The sequence below is a fragment of the Malus domestica genome, chromosome 06 (genome assembly GCF_042453785.1).
Source record: "Malus domestica chromosome 06, GDT2T_hap1".
Classification (NCBI taxonomy): Eukaryota; Viridiplantae; Streptophyta; class Magnoliopsida; order Rosales; family Rosaceae; genus Malus; species Malus domestica.
Window position 1 is genome coordinate 17,427,645 of NC_091666.1, and position 14,669 is coordinate 17,442,313.

A 14,669-nucleotide genomic window follows, 5' to 3' on the forward strand; every position below is an offset into this window, starting at 1 on the left:
AAGGAAGAAGTGGTTGTAGCTTTGAAGAAGATGAAGCATAGAAAAGCAGTAGGCCCAGACGATATACCAATCGAAGTGTGGAAAGTTTTGGGAGAGACAGGTATAACATGGCTCACTGACCTTTTCAATAGGATTTTGAAAACGAAGAAGATGCCAAATGAGTGGCGAACGAGCACTTTGGTGCCTATCTACAAGAATAAGGGTGACGTACAAAATTGCATGAACTATAGGGGTATTAAGCTAATGAGTCATACAATGAAGCTCTGGGAGAGAGTCATTGAGCATAGATTGAGGCAAGAGACACGGGTTTCGGACAACCAATTTGGGTTCATGCCAGGGTGCTCAACCATGGAGGCAATCTATCTCTTATGAAGATTGATGGAAAGATATAGAGATGGGAAAAAGGATTTACACATGGTCTTTATAGATTTGGAAAAAGCGTATGATAGGGTCCCAAGAGACATTCTTTGGAGGATTTTAGAGAAGAAAGGAGTACGAGTAGCATATATCCAAGCTATAAAGGATATGTATGAAGGAGCAAAGACTGCCGTAAGAACTCATGAAGGACAAACCGAAAGCTTTCCCATAACTGTAGGATTACATCAAGGCTCATCCTTAAGTCCTTACCTTTTTGCGTTGGTAATGGATGAGTTAACAGGACATATTCAAGATGATATTCCTTGGTGTATGCTTTTCGCAGACGATATAGTGTTGATAGATGAAACTCAGGAAGGGGTAAATGCAAAGCTTAACCTTTGGAGAGAAGTGTTGGAATCTAAAGGTCTTCGCCTAAGCCGATCAAAGACAGAATATGTGGAGTGCAAGTTCAGTGCAAATGGAGGCCAAAACGAGTTAGGGGTGAGGATCGGAGATCAAGAAATACCAAAGAGCGACCGTTTTCGTTACCTAGGATCTATCTTGCAAAAGAACGGAGAATTAGATGGAGATCTCAACCATAGAATACAAGCTGGATGGATGAAGTGGAAGAGTGCATCCGGCGTGTTGTGTGACGGCCGTATGCCACTGAAGCTCAAGGGAAAATTTTATAGGACGGCAATAAGGCCAGCGATGCTGTATGGCACAGAATGTTGGGCGGTGAAGCATCAACACATACACAAAATGGGTGTAGCGGAGATGAGGATGCTTCGTTGGATGTGTGGGCACACGAGAAAGGATAAGATTAAGAATGAGGATATCCGGGGTAAAGTAGGAGTAGCCGAAATTGAAGGCAAGATGAGAGAAAATCGGTTACGGTGGTTTGGACATGTGCAACGAAGGCCTACTGACGCTCCGATTAGAAGATGCGACTATGGGACAGAGGTTCAGGGCCGAAGGGGTAGAGGAAGACCTAGGAAAACTTTGGAAGAGACTCTAAGAAAAGACTTAGAGTACTTGGATCTAACGAAGGACATGACACAGGACCGAGCACAATGGCATTCTAAGATTCATATAGCCGATCCCACTCAGTGACTTGGATTTTCCAAGTCTCCAATCGAGAAGTTTTCCTCACTCGGGAAATTAAGGGAACACTACCCCAACCTACATGCTCCACTCAGAAAGCTTCAACATATAAGCTTCAACAAAAGAAAATTCAAAGAACTTAGCGAAGAAGGTTTTGGTGTATTTAACACAATACGTTGAAATGAAGGAAAACTTATTTATTGATATCCCCGATAAGCTACAAATGTGTACATATACATGAGTCAAAATAAACAAACAAGAGGGAGCCTTCACAAGGGTTGCTTAGGAGAAGTCTCAGCAGTCGGTAGAGCCCCAGAAAGAGAAGGCACCGGAGGGGGATCATTCGGAACCTCAGTACTGGACAGAACCCTAGAAGGAGGAGGCATCAGAGGTTGATTATTTGGAGCTTCATTACGCGGTACAGCCCCAGAAGACGAAGGCAATAAATGCCTTTGGAACAAACCCACAAATCTCTGATGATCAAGTAAAACCTGACCATCAGTTTCCTTCATCTGGTCAAGCTTCCTCTTCATGTTTGTAGCATAGTCATGTGCGAGCCGGTGCAACTGTTTATTCTCATGCTTGAGCCCTCTAATCTCCTGTTTGAGACTCATCACCTCAGCCGCCAATGATTCAACTTGGCGGGTTTGAGCAAATAGGCGTTGGGCCATATTAGACACAGAACCTGCACACTGAACACTGAGAGCCAGCGAATCCTTAACAGCTAACTCATCAGACCGTTTGGAAAGTAGTCTGTTATCTTTGGGAGTGAGAATGTTCCTGGCCACCACCGCAGCAGTCATATCATTCTTCATCACGGAATCCCCAACGGTAAGAGGACCAGTAGGGGAGACGAAGGATGGGCGCCATATGTTGTCTGGAGAAGGCGGGGCTGCCTCTTCAACAAGGTTCAAGTCAAAACGACGGTCGGAGGGGCCAGACATTTTCAAAGGTGTTGAAGAGAGAAGAGGTTGGACAAATCAAGATCTTAGAAGTGCAAGAATGGAGCTTCTACTGGTGGAGATTCAAGTGTGCTTTGGAACTTAATGCCAGCCCCTATAAAAATCTGCACTCGACGGATCTTCAGAAATCGAAGAGGCGCCTGCTCAGAAATCGAAGAGGCGTTTGCTTTCTCAAAAGCTGGGCTGCTTAGAGACCACGAGGGTTGATCTCAGAAATCGAAGAGGCGTTTGCTTTCTCAAAAATTAGGCTGCTCAAAGACCACGAAGGCCGATCTCAGAAATCGAAGAGGCGCTCGCTTTCTCAAAAGCTGGGCTCCTCAGAGACCACGAGGGCCGATCTCAGAAATCGAAGAGGCACCTACTTTTCCAGCCTTGTCAGCACCTGTCAAACGCACACTCAGCTTTGCGGAAATTATGGGCATTCTGTCAAAGACTTCTGAGGAAGTAGAAAACACATGAATCTTACTGTTCAATCACCCACTTCCCACACGCAACACTAGCTCATGGGTACCACAGATAACTTTGCCAAAGTTCTCTGCCAAAATTGAGCACGTAAAGCTTGCAGCTCCCACTACATCGCTCTGACCAAGAAAGGTAAAAGAATAGCAAAGAAACAGCACTAACAAAGTTTAGACCCATAAATTTTGAAGGTCTAGCTACCATATTATTACCCACAAGGGTAAAGGAACAATACCACTGCTGGATAATTGGAAAGTCCCTGTGTGTCAACCTCTGTGCTTCGTGGCAAGGTAGACTAGTAAACATGCCCAACCTTTACTCACACTCGAGAAAACACTACCAATAAGATTGCTTGCTCCAAAATCGAAGAGGCACCGTCCTCCGAATCTCGAGAGCCAGACTCCCAACATGACTACTTTCTCAAAAATCGAAGAGAGGGTAAAGGAACAGTACCATTGTTGGATAATTTGAAAATCCCTGTGTGTCAACCTCTGTGCTTCGTGGCAAGGTAGACTAGCAAACATGCCCAACCTTTACTCACATTCGAGAAAACACTCCCAACAAGATTGCTTGCTCCAAAATCGAAGAGGCACCGCCTTCCGAATCTCGAGAGCCAGACTCCCAACATGATTACTTTCTCAAAAATCGAAGTGACACTGCTCCCCGAATCTCGAGAGCCAGACCCCCATCATGATTGCTTTCTTAAAAATCGAAGATGCATCGTTCTCCGAATCAATCGAAGAGACGCTCGCTTTCTCAAAAGCTGAGCTGCTCAGAGACCACGAGGGCCGATCTCAGAAATCGAAGAGGCACCTACTTTTCTAGCCTTGTCAGCACCTGTCACACGCACACTCAGCTTTGCGGAAATTATGGGCATTCTGTCGAAGACTTCTCGAGAGCACATACCACTTTTTCAAAGTGCTCTGACAGAGTTAAAACATGTGAAGCTGGCAGCTCCCACTACCGTGCTATGACCAAGCAGGGTAAAGGAATAGCATTACTACTTGTTGTTAGGGAGACTCCTATATATGTCGACCTCCATCCCCAACGGACAGGCAGACCTGAAAAAATGTTCAACCCTTCCTCATATTTGAGAGGGCACTCCCAACGAAGCCTTTCGAAATATTCAGCTTTCTTTCCCCCCGATAATACCTTTGCAAACAAGCTATACTAGAGCAAGAATATCTCATATCATCAGGGTTAAAAGCAAGAGTATCCCATATCATGCTTTTTCCCTGTCTTTTCCTTTGGCCTTGTTGTTCCCTGCAAGACAAGGAGAAAGAGAGCAATCAGTCAGCACTTGGAATCAAGCTTCCAGCCAGGAACTGACTGCCTGGAACCCCTTACCTGATTACTTACCTGGCATTGCTCTCGAGTACTCATCTTCAACATCTTATGTTTCCAGGGAAGATACCGCATCTGCTTGAGGAACAGATAGGGCAAGTGCGAAGGATACAAGGAAGCATGTGGAGACAAGCGTAACAGCACACGTGCCGATACATCCATTACTCTGTCAAAAGCAAAAGTATCCCATATCAGCAGGGTCGAACGTACTCTAGATTTGATGGACTTGTTTTGACCCTCAAATTCTTCAGTCGGCTCTGGAGGAAACCAGAAAACCCTCCAGCTCAGTTCAAGAATAAGCCTGTGGAAAGTTACTTCTTCAAAAGCAAAAGTATCCCATATCATCTCTTCTCATCTTTCTTCTCTTTATCCTTCATGCTGCTGCAAGATGGGGAGAAGGTGAACAATCAGCCGGAGCTCTGATTGCTTACCTTGTCTGTCACCTCTTTCAGCAGATCCCCTAGCTCGGCGACTTGGGAGACTCCTACTACATGGTTTGTATCGCGCTTGACCAAGCCTGAAACTACAAGTAAGCTTCAAGTGAATTTGATACATTACCTTGTGCATCTCCACCAGTTAAAGATACCACCCCTGGATGGAGGAAGAGTACTTCCAGAGAAGATGCCACATCTACCTATGAGACAGATAAGGCAAGTCAAGACGATACCACACTCCAATACTTAGAAGTTTCGTGATTACGAGATCATTCTCTCACAATATTTCCTAATGTCATTTGTACTAAATCATTCACTTGTACTCACTAAAGGAGAGCTTGAACCTATGTACTTGTGTAAACCCTTCACAATTAATGAGAACTCGTCTATTCCGTGGACGTAGCCAATCTGGGTGAACCACGTACATCTTGTGTTTGCTTTCCTATCTCTATTCATTTATATACTTATCCACACTAATGACCGGAGCAATCTAGCGAAGATCACAAAAAGCGACCGTTTTTGCTGCCTAGGATCTATCTTGCAAGAGAACGGAGAATTAGATGGAGATCTCAACCATAGAATACGACCTGGACGGATGAAGTGTAAGAGTGCATCCGGCGTGTTATGTGACCGTCGTAGGCCACTGAAGCTCAAGGGAAAATTTTATAGGACGACAATAAGGCCAACGATGTTGTATGGCACAGAATGTTGGACGGTGAAGCATCAACACGTACACAAAATGGGTGTAGCGGAGATGAGGATGCTTCGTGGGATGTGTGGGCACACGAGAAAGGATAAGATTGGGCATGAGGATATCCGAGGTAAAGTAGGAGTAGCCGAAATTGAAGGAAAGATGAGAGAAAATCGGTTCCGGTGATTTGGACATGGGCAAAGAAGGCCGACTGACGCTCCGGTTCGAAGATGTGACTACGGGACAGAGGTTCAGGGCCGAAGGGGTAGAGGAAGACCTAGGAAAACTTTAGAAGAGACTCTAAGAAAAGACTTAGAGTACTTGGATCGAACGGAGGACATGACACAAAACCGAGCGCAATGGCGTTCTAGGATTCATATAGCCGACCCCACTTAGTGGGAAAAGGCTTTGTTGTTGTTGTTGTTGTTGTTGTTAAATTTGGTTGAGGTTAATTTTGTCTTATGATTTATTTAAAATTTTCAATTTTTGTATGCAGTCTATGCCTATCTATGTCTCTGCCCCATACAAATACCGTGGCACTCTAAACATGATGTTCCAATTGTCAATAACTCTTGGAATACTTGTTGCTGGTGTCATAAACTATTTGTTTGCTGAGATCCAAGGAGGCTGGGGATGGCGTTTGAGTTTGGGTAGTGTTGTAGCCCCTGCAATTATGATCATAATTGGCGCGTTAGTTTTACCGGAAACTCCAAACACTTTGGTTGAGCGTGGAAAGAATGAAGAAGCTAAACCTCAACTCCTCAGAGGTTTTGCGAATATTGACAAAGAGTTTGATGACCTACTCGCGGCCAATGATGCATCCAAGTTGGTCAAACCCCCCTAGGCAACATTGTTGTCCAAGAAATACAGACATCCTTATTTTGCACTTGCAATTCTCGCCTTTCAGCAACTCACTGGCTGAATGTGATCACATTTTATGCTCTTATCTTGTTCAAAACAATGGGGTTTGGAACTTGGAAGTAGCGCTTCTCTCATGTTGTCTGTGACCACCAACATTGTTCACGCCGTAGCAACCCTAGTTTTCGATTGTCACTGTTGATAGGGTTGGAAAGAGGGCCCTTTTCTTGGAGGGTGGTGCTCAAATGTTCCTCACTCAGGTATATACTATAAATTAAATTCCTTTTTCTCCTCAATTTTTCTTCTGGTTTTTCACTGTTGCTTCTTAATTTTCATAAACAAAAACCTCAATTTAACCTCGTTGTTGTTATTATTATTATTATTATTATTATTATTATTATTATTATGCTTCGTGTCTTATTATTGTGTTATACTTCGTGTCTTATTATTGTTATGCTTTTTGGAATTTATAGATGATTATTGGATTGCAATGGCTCTTAAATTTGGAGTTAGTGGCAACCCTGGTGTATTGTCCAAGGGATTTGCTCATGGTTTGGTGGCCTGCATCTGTATATATGTTGCTGGATTTGCTTGGTCGGTGCCAAGTAAACTTTTCCCTCTCGAAGTAAGGTCAGCTGCACAATCCATCAACGTCTCTACCAACATGATCTTCACCTTCGCCATAGCTCAAGTTTTCACCATAATGCTTTAACTTTAATTTCGGCTTGTTCTTCTTCTTTGCGGTGTGGGTCGTAATCTTGAATGTTTTCATCTACAAGTTTTTGTCAGAAACTAAAGGCGCTCCGATTGAAGAAATGCATACTATTTGGCAGAAACACCCATTTTGGAAGAATTATGTCCTTCAAGACGAAGCCATTGATATGGGCAAGGACAAAATGTCTAGACTTTTGCTCGGCTTTCTCTTTACGGTTTTGTTTTCTTTTAAATTTTTATTTAGTCTAATATTATTGGATTTCTTTTTTGCAATATTTTTTTTTTCTTTCTGTAAAATGGTTTAACTTGTGGAATAATATTGATTGCTTACTAGATTAAAGCGTAATTGTCTCTTCAATTACTGAGTTTAATTTATTCTTCAAATGGTCACTTGGGCCATTGATGACCAATGAAATAATTGGTTATTCCACTATTATTATTATAAACCAGGAACTTTCAGGTTATGTGCAGTTGAAGATCTATGATTTTTTATTTATTTTTTTGTTAAGATGATGTTGAAGAATGAAAAAAGTCTCATGCGAATACCTAAAAATAAAATGTCTGTTATACTTTGTATGTGGTTGTTTAGGCAAGTTGGAGATAATATTAGTGTTGATTGGTAGTGTTGTAGTAGTTTAAATGTAGACAATATCAAATTAGTTAGTGGCCTTAACCACTTAAGGCGTTTAACTAACAATAAAATTATTTGATGTAAAACTTGTAAAGCAACAGATGGAGATCGTTGCATATATTTACAGATAGCGGAAGAAGAACATTCTAAGAGAGAGAGAGAGAGAGAGAGAGAGAGAGAGAGAGAGAGAGAAAGCTTTAAGAAGAAGAAAGAATTCTTGTTCATATTTTATGTATTGGAAACTTACAAAAACAGTGTTATTACATGAGATATATATCTCTTACAATTGCTTAACAACTAAGCTAGCTATCTAGCAACCTTAACATAACTTCCTATCTAATCTCATGCCACATAGCACTCTATAGAACAATTGATTTCATTACATTTATACTATTATGATCCCCCCTCAAGCTCAAGAGAGGAATGTCTAAGCCTGAGATTGCAACATTGTGTATGAAACATTGGCAATGACAGTTCGTTAGTCAATATATCAGTCAATTATTCATTGGAAGATACAAACTGCATATATATATAAGCTGCCTAGCAACCCTCTCTCGGAAGGATCACATGTGAGGGAAATTGTAGACAAATTATCACAAAACATAATTGTTGGAACATGAACAATAATGTAAAGAAATGCAAGTAATTGCCTAATCTAATCAATTTCAACTGTTATGGAAGAAATAGCACTGTATTCAGCTTAAGTAGAAGACCTATGTTGGAACCAAATTCGCACACTTATGTGAGCAGTGGTTGAGCACAAATCCGAGTAAACTTGAGCAACTTGCATAACAATAAACAATTGTGAGCAAGCTTGGAACTGGGTAGAGGGTGTGTGTGCCAACCAAAAGCTTTCCAACGATTAGGTTAGTGAAGGATTTTTGACTCAAGTAGTAGGCAAGAGAATTCAAGTGTATAGATTGCATTATCGTAAATAAACCATAGATGGGTGTATTTATACCATGGGGAGAAAGACCTTTTTAGGATAGAATCCTCGTTCTAAACCGAGAAATCCTAGAGGATATCTAGTAAGTAGATATTGCATCATTTTAGGAGTTGTGTTTACTTGTGGCGCACTCCTATCTCTAGGTTGTAGGGACTCCAAGACTTATAGGATCTGATTGTGTCTATATCCAGATTAGATCGCATGTCTTGCACAACAAGTATAGTCATCCAGCGGAGTCGCTAAGACTTTGCCTAGTACCCTGGAGTAAAGTGATGGTGGCACTGCTCCGTCTGATACAGCTTCACTCAGAGTTAGTGAGTCCATCACTAGATTTCTAAGGTAGAGCATTTGGATCAGCCTTACTCTGACCTTACAAAATCATGGTTCTGCAATTACCTCTAACTATTCATCTAACAGGTAACCTATTCCCCTTGAGGATGAATTGTTATCCAATGACTATGCCTTTTAGAGTAAGCTGGAGCACGTATCGTTTAGTCTTCATAAATGTGAGGTGAGCTCTAATGGTGATATGAAAGTGTTTTGGATTCGAATGTGCACCTTTGTGTAGCGTGCCATAATGTTTGTAATGATAAAGTGTTATGTCTGATGCTTACGGACGACAAACGAGAAATATTCTCTGATAATCTTTGTTTATCCCATTCGTCAGATCAGTTAATCTTAAGGTAAGTCAATTTGAATTCGACAATTTGAGGATTCCATCAAATGAAGCTTATGTATTCTTGGATCTTACTTCTTCACTTTACCACAAACTTCTAGGTCACTCATTGTCGAAAAAAGGCTCCAAGCTTTTATCCATACCTATTTCAAAAATTTTTCTTCCCTTTAAATCTTTTCTCATAGTGCATTCGAGCAAGAAATCCAAATCGATTAAGGTTTCTCCCTATAACATTCCTTTGACAAGAGTACATAGTTAAGAAGAAGGTGAATCTTTCGTTGAAGATAATCGTGACATTTTGAATGATTACAACGTTTGGTGGGAACCTAACCATGATATTTGCACCGATTTACAGCAGTCATTAGATCCTTGTAGTCCATATACTAGAATTTACCCCTAGTTCTTAGACATGGACCTTCGTTTTCCTCTCTCTTCTTTTATAAAAGGCATTTTGATGTGCTATGACATGGCCATCTGCAACCTTTCCCCTTCTGCCTTCAAGCTTCTTACTTGCTTTGAGTTGTTGAATTAGTGGTTCGAGGCTAAGTTAGATATCCCGAGTTTAGAATGTTGCTCAACATCAGACGAGTTTGGATGGCCATTACTATTTTGCGGCCATAGTTAGTCTCGCTTGGGAGACATACATCCAAGACATTATTTACTGTGACAAGGATTGGTAGAACAATATACTAGTCGTTGATAGAGCCTGGGAATGAGACATTAGCGAACTCCGAATTTGGTCCTGTCCTCCAACTGACCTAGATTTGAAAGATGATTTACCTAACCTCGGCGTATGTCATCCAGACTTAATTCGTTAGGCAATGCAGATTCTGAACGTTTGCCGCAACTGAAAGTAGCTCATTTCCCTTGAGCGCTTCACCAACCGTGGGAAAGACATAAACGCCTTCCATAGAAAAACTCATTCCTTCAAATCAGTAGCGACCATATCGTCTATTCAAAAGAAGCAAAAACACCCTGATAATTCTCATTCTTATTCATTCGGTGCCACCCTTCAACCTCAACTGTTGATTAGGGACACCAGATATGAAAGTCTCGGAGAAGAAGATGAACCCTCTATGAAGAAAGAGGCATGTTGCAGCTTTACCACCATCAACTTTTAGTATACCTGCCCCACTATCCATAGCAGATGAGCTGCCCACTTCGTCTCCTCTACCTTTACATATGGTGCTACGCTAGTCGTTAGAGTTGGAACCCTACTTTCCTTCTTTGGTTCCTTCATCAAGTTTTCTACCTATATCGAGCGAAGTTATTGCACCTTATGTTTCCTTAAACTCAACTTCAGCTCATCTGTTGCAAGTGCATGTAGATGACCTTCCCGAAAGATGAATAATTTGTACATACTTTTGGCTAGAAATGAAGCGTGTCCTTTTCACAAACCTTTGTCGTAATACTAGGCTTTTTCTGTCATTCTTTCTTTGCTTTGAGAAAGTTTGTGGGCCTAGGACATAGCTAATTAGCCCTCTTTGGCAACGTTGGTTCGAGAAAACGTTGCCTCCTAAACTTAATATTCATAAAGTATTCACATCGCGATACCTGGAATACTACTTTACTATGGTACCAGGAATTATACATTAAACCCATGAGAAAACTTTTGCTCCTGCACTTATTGACACACATTCATTGGATATAAGAGTTCTAAATCGTACCTAATAACATCGTACAAGCAGAAGTTGGTTTGTTCGCCCTTTGCCCCAGTTCTTGGGCAATGACTTCAATACTTGCAACGTGGTGCCAGAAGGAGTTTCCCTAAGCAAAAGTTCTTTGGAAACATGGTCATCAACATGTGGGTCAGAAGCACTTTTTGAATCTTTTTGTTAGACCTAAAGCACTTCCAATCGGACTACCCTAGCTGGTCTGACCAAGGCACTTTCTCGTATAGAAGCTCCATTGGAAAAAAAAAATTCTTTTAGGGATTGCTTACAATAGATACCCTCTTTCAAACTTGCTGACATAAGATGTCGCAGAACATACTTAATTTAGCATGCTAGTTTGGGATAAAAGTAGTCGTACTTGGGGTTGGTGTTCAGAGCCACCCTCGGATAAGTTTTGGATAGCTCTTTTGACTATTCCCTTGAATTGTGTAAAGCTCGGGTTTGAATGTCACAACCCACAACCGTGTTGGTTGTATAAACTTTCCGGAGGCCAGATGATGCATTGGTAAATGCACTATATGCCTATGCCAATGTCCCACCAATCGTTACGACGCTTATTACAATTCGAGTCTCCTAATTTCTTAACCATTCTAGACGGATTGGGCTAAAGGAGGCTCCTTTGACAGTGTTACTTTGAACATTTTTAGACTTGTATTCATGTCAAGTTTTCAAAGTTTGGCTCTATTTTTTAACAAGTAAGGCACTCCCTGCACCACCAGAAAAACAAAGAAAGAATACGTATATAAGACAAATAGATGCTTTTTATTCATAATCAAAGTAAAATTGATTAACAAAGAGGTGTGATTGAACCCAAAAAGGATTGCCTACATATCTCTGAGATGGAGAATCAAATTACTGGTGTGTTCTAAGGAAAAGATGAAATGATTCAAAAAATTACATCAGGGATCACTTTTGACGATAAGCTTTTGGTGGGGCATTGGGAGATGAGTTCTCTGTGGACTTGGCTTCGCATAGACGGTACCGTTGCGATTGAATCCAAAGTGAACTGCCTACATATCCAGGGGAGAGAATCAAATCGCGTGTAGTTCGTGTGCACTTGGCTTTGTTTTAAGCCACTTGGAAAGGCCTACAAGGGGTTTGATCTTCTCCAACAGGGGTTATTCCTCTCAGCATAGGTTTTTAAGTTTCTTTATTGTAAGACCTTTCGCTGGTGGGCACTACTCTGAAGTAGCGAGGCGGGATTTTATCTTCAACCATGGCATGTAGTCATTCCTCACCGAGGATAGTGTTGTAAGGAGATGGGTTATCCATCACATGGAAAGTCATCAAATGTTCAAATGGTTTCGCTTGAACCATGAGACATATTGTACCCATGGTACTGAGCGAGGTTCCATTAAGGGTTTGGACAGTAGACCTTCTTGAGTTAACTCTATATAAGATAATCATCTTTGTGGCTACTCCCCTAAAGAGGATATTAACTTTCGACCTATTATGAATTAAGACTCTACTAACTATGGCGTCTAAGATTAGCCTGACAACAAAAGTGTCATTAGAGGGTGGATAAACAGTTCATGGCCTGATGGATGGATTTTTTACCCGAGGTTTTATTGGGGTCATGTTCCTTCCCTTCTGTACTTTTTTGAAGTATTCATGTCTTCCTCTTATGCAATTAATAGGTGAGAGAAACTTTTTGCTTATGTGTTGGGGATGTGGCGTTTTGCCAGATACGTTGTCAGGACGAGTTCTTTGATCAATTGCTCAGGGTGTGGATCTATCATTTTTAGGAAGCACAAGCAGCAGGACTTTCAAATCAAGCAAATGTTTTTCTACAATTTTCATTCTTTCACTCATCCTAACAAGCATTGCCATTTCATTTCCTTATAGGTTCCTCTTGAGGTCTTTTGCCAACATATGTATCTTTAGAACGTCATCCCAGACCTGATTGATGAAATGGGCTTTTGTCTTTTCGGATCCACGGCGTGACCACAAAGCGGTCTTTTGGCCATTTCTTCCATAGGGTAGAGTGATCTGGTTGAGAGGAATATGGGTTCTCTCTCAATAAAAGCACCGATTATTGAAACCAGATTGGCACACCTCCGTGAGAGGTGGTCGAGCGCAAATCTAAGTAAACCTGAGCAACTTGCAAAACATAAATAACCATGAGCAAGCCTAGGACTCGAGGGGGGGGGTGTTGCCGACCAAAGGCTCTCCAACGGTCAAGTTAGTAATGATTTTAGACTTAAGCAATAGGCTAGAAAATTTAGTGTATAGATTGCGTTACCGTAGATAAAACCTAGATGTGTGTTTTTATACCATGGAGAGAGGCATTTTTAAGATAAAATCTTTATTCTAAACCGGGAGAATCCTAGTAGATATCTAGTAAGTAGATATTGCAATCTCTTTGAAGTTGTGATTGCTTGCGACGCACGCCTATTCTTAGATTGTAGGAATCCCAAGACTTATAGGACTTGATTGTGTCGAATCCGGATCAGATCTCATATCTTGCAGAACAAGCATAATCATCTAGCGGAGTCGCTAGGACTCCACCTAGTGCCCTGGAGTAGAGTGATGATGGCATCCTACTCTGCCTGATACAAATCCGGTGAGTCCATGATCAGACTTCTAAGGTAGCAGCATTCGAATTAGCCATGCTCCAGCCTTAGATAATCATGGTCGCACAACCTAGAAACTATATTTTTTCTTCTTTGAAGACCAATAGGTAGGATTTGAACCAAGAAAACCACTAAGCCAGTTGTTGATCTTCTGTCATTAGGATCCTAGCCCAATTAGCATCACTGTGACAGAGCCAGACATTTCTTCTAGTGGGGCCAACCGAAAACAACTAAGAAAACCTTATTATAGTATGGCTTATACACAATATGATATTGAGGATGGTTTCAAATGATGATGTATTACAATCCCAATGTCACAAAAATTTCAATATAGGAGCGGAAAGTGGCAAAGTGATGAGAAAAATATAAGTACAGGGAGGGGTTTTCGGTTTGAATGATAGAATAAGAGCACCATTGCTCGTATAAATTTGATATGGAGTATAAGTAGAATGAATGTATGTTGGATATTAGATACATATATTTTCTTCAAATATAACCCGTGTATATTATATAATTGTAGTATTCAATTAAACAAACGAATTACTTAAGTGGGGGCATCTGCCCCCAGTGAGCCTTCATTGGCTCCGTCCATGATTACTGTAAGCATGTAAATCCAAACCAAGAAGAAGAAGATATAAATATACTTCAGAAGTCTAAACCCTAAATCTAGCCAACAACCTTAACATAACTGCCTATCTAATCTCATGCCAAATGGCACTCTATAGAACCTTTAATTTCATTACTATCAAAACTGACATGTTTGTCCTTTGAGTCCCGAATTTCTTGTTTTTCATTTCAGTCCCGAATTTCTTTTTAATATTTTGGCAGAAGATATAGATGTTTCAATTAGATTATAATAAATTCTACCTTTTAACAAAAAAATAATAAATATACTGACATGTTTGTCCACTCTCTAATAGAGATGAGCTCTTATCATTGTATCATGTGGAACTCACATATAGTATTAGAGTCTTTTTTATTTTGGTCTCTAGATAATACCACCCTTTAACCATATTCATTTGGCAAGCAAAACCCCTTGAAAAAAGATTGAAAGTTAAATCTTTCATAATTGTCAAATCGAGATATCAGATTATTTCCATTCATAAAGTTGAAAATTATGTGATGGTAACGAACCTGATGAAGTGCTAAGTGCTAGTTTAAGTGCCATAATCATCACTGAAAATTCCGAGACTTCTCTTAATTTTCTAAACAAATGTTTCTTTAGATTACGGATTGTTGACTCGACT

At 40.7% G+C, this 14,669-nt stretch overlaps 1 pseudogene; it reads left to right on the top strand.

Annotated features, from left to right (window-relative positions):
• The window catches only part of LOC139196838 (sugar transport protein 1-like), a 28,396-nt pseudogene extending 21,127 nt beyond the window's left edge, over positions 1-7,269 (top strand).
• Positions 7,270-14,669: the final 7,400 nt, after the last annotated feature.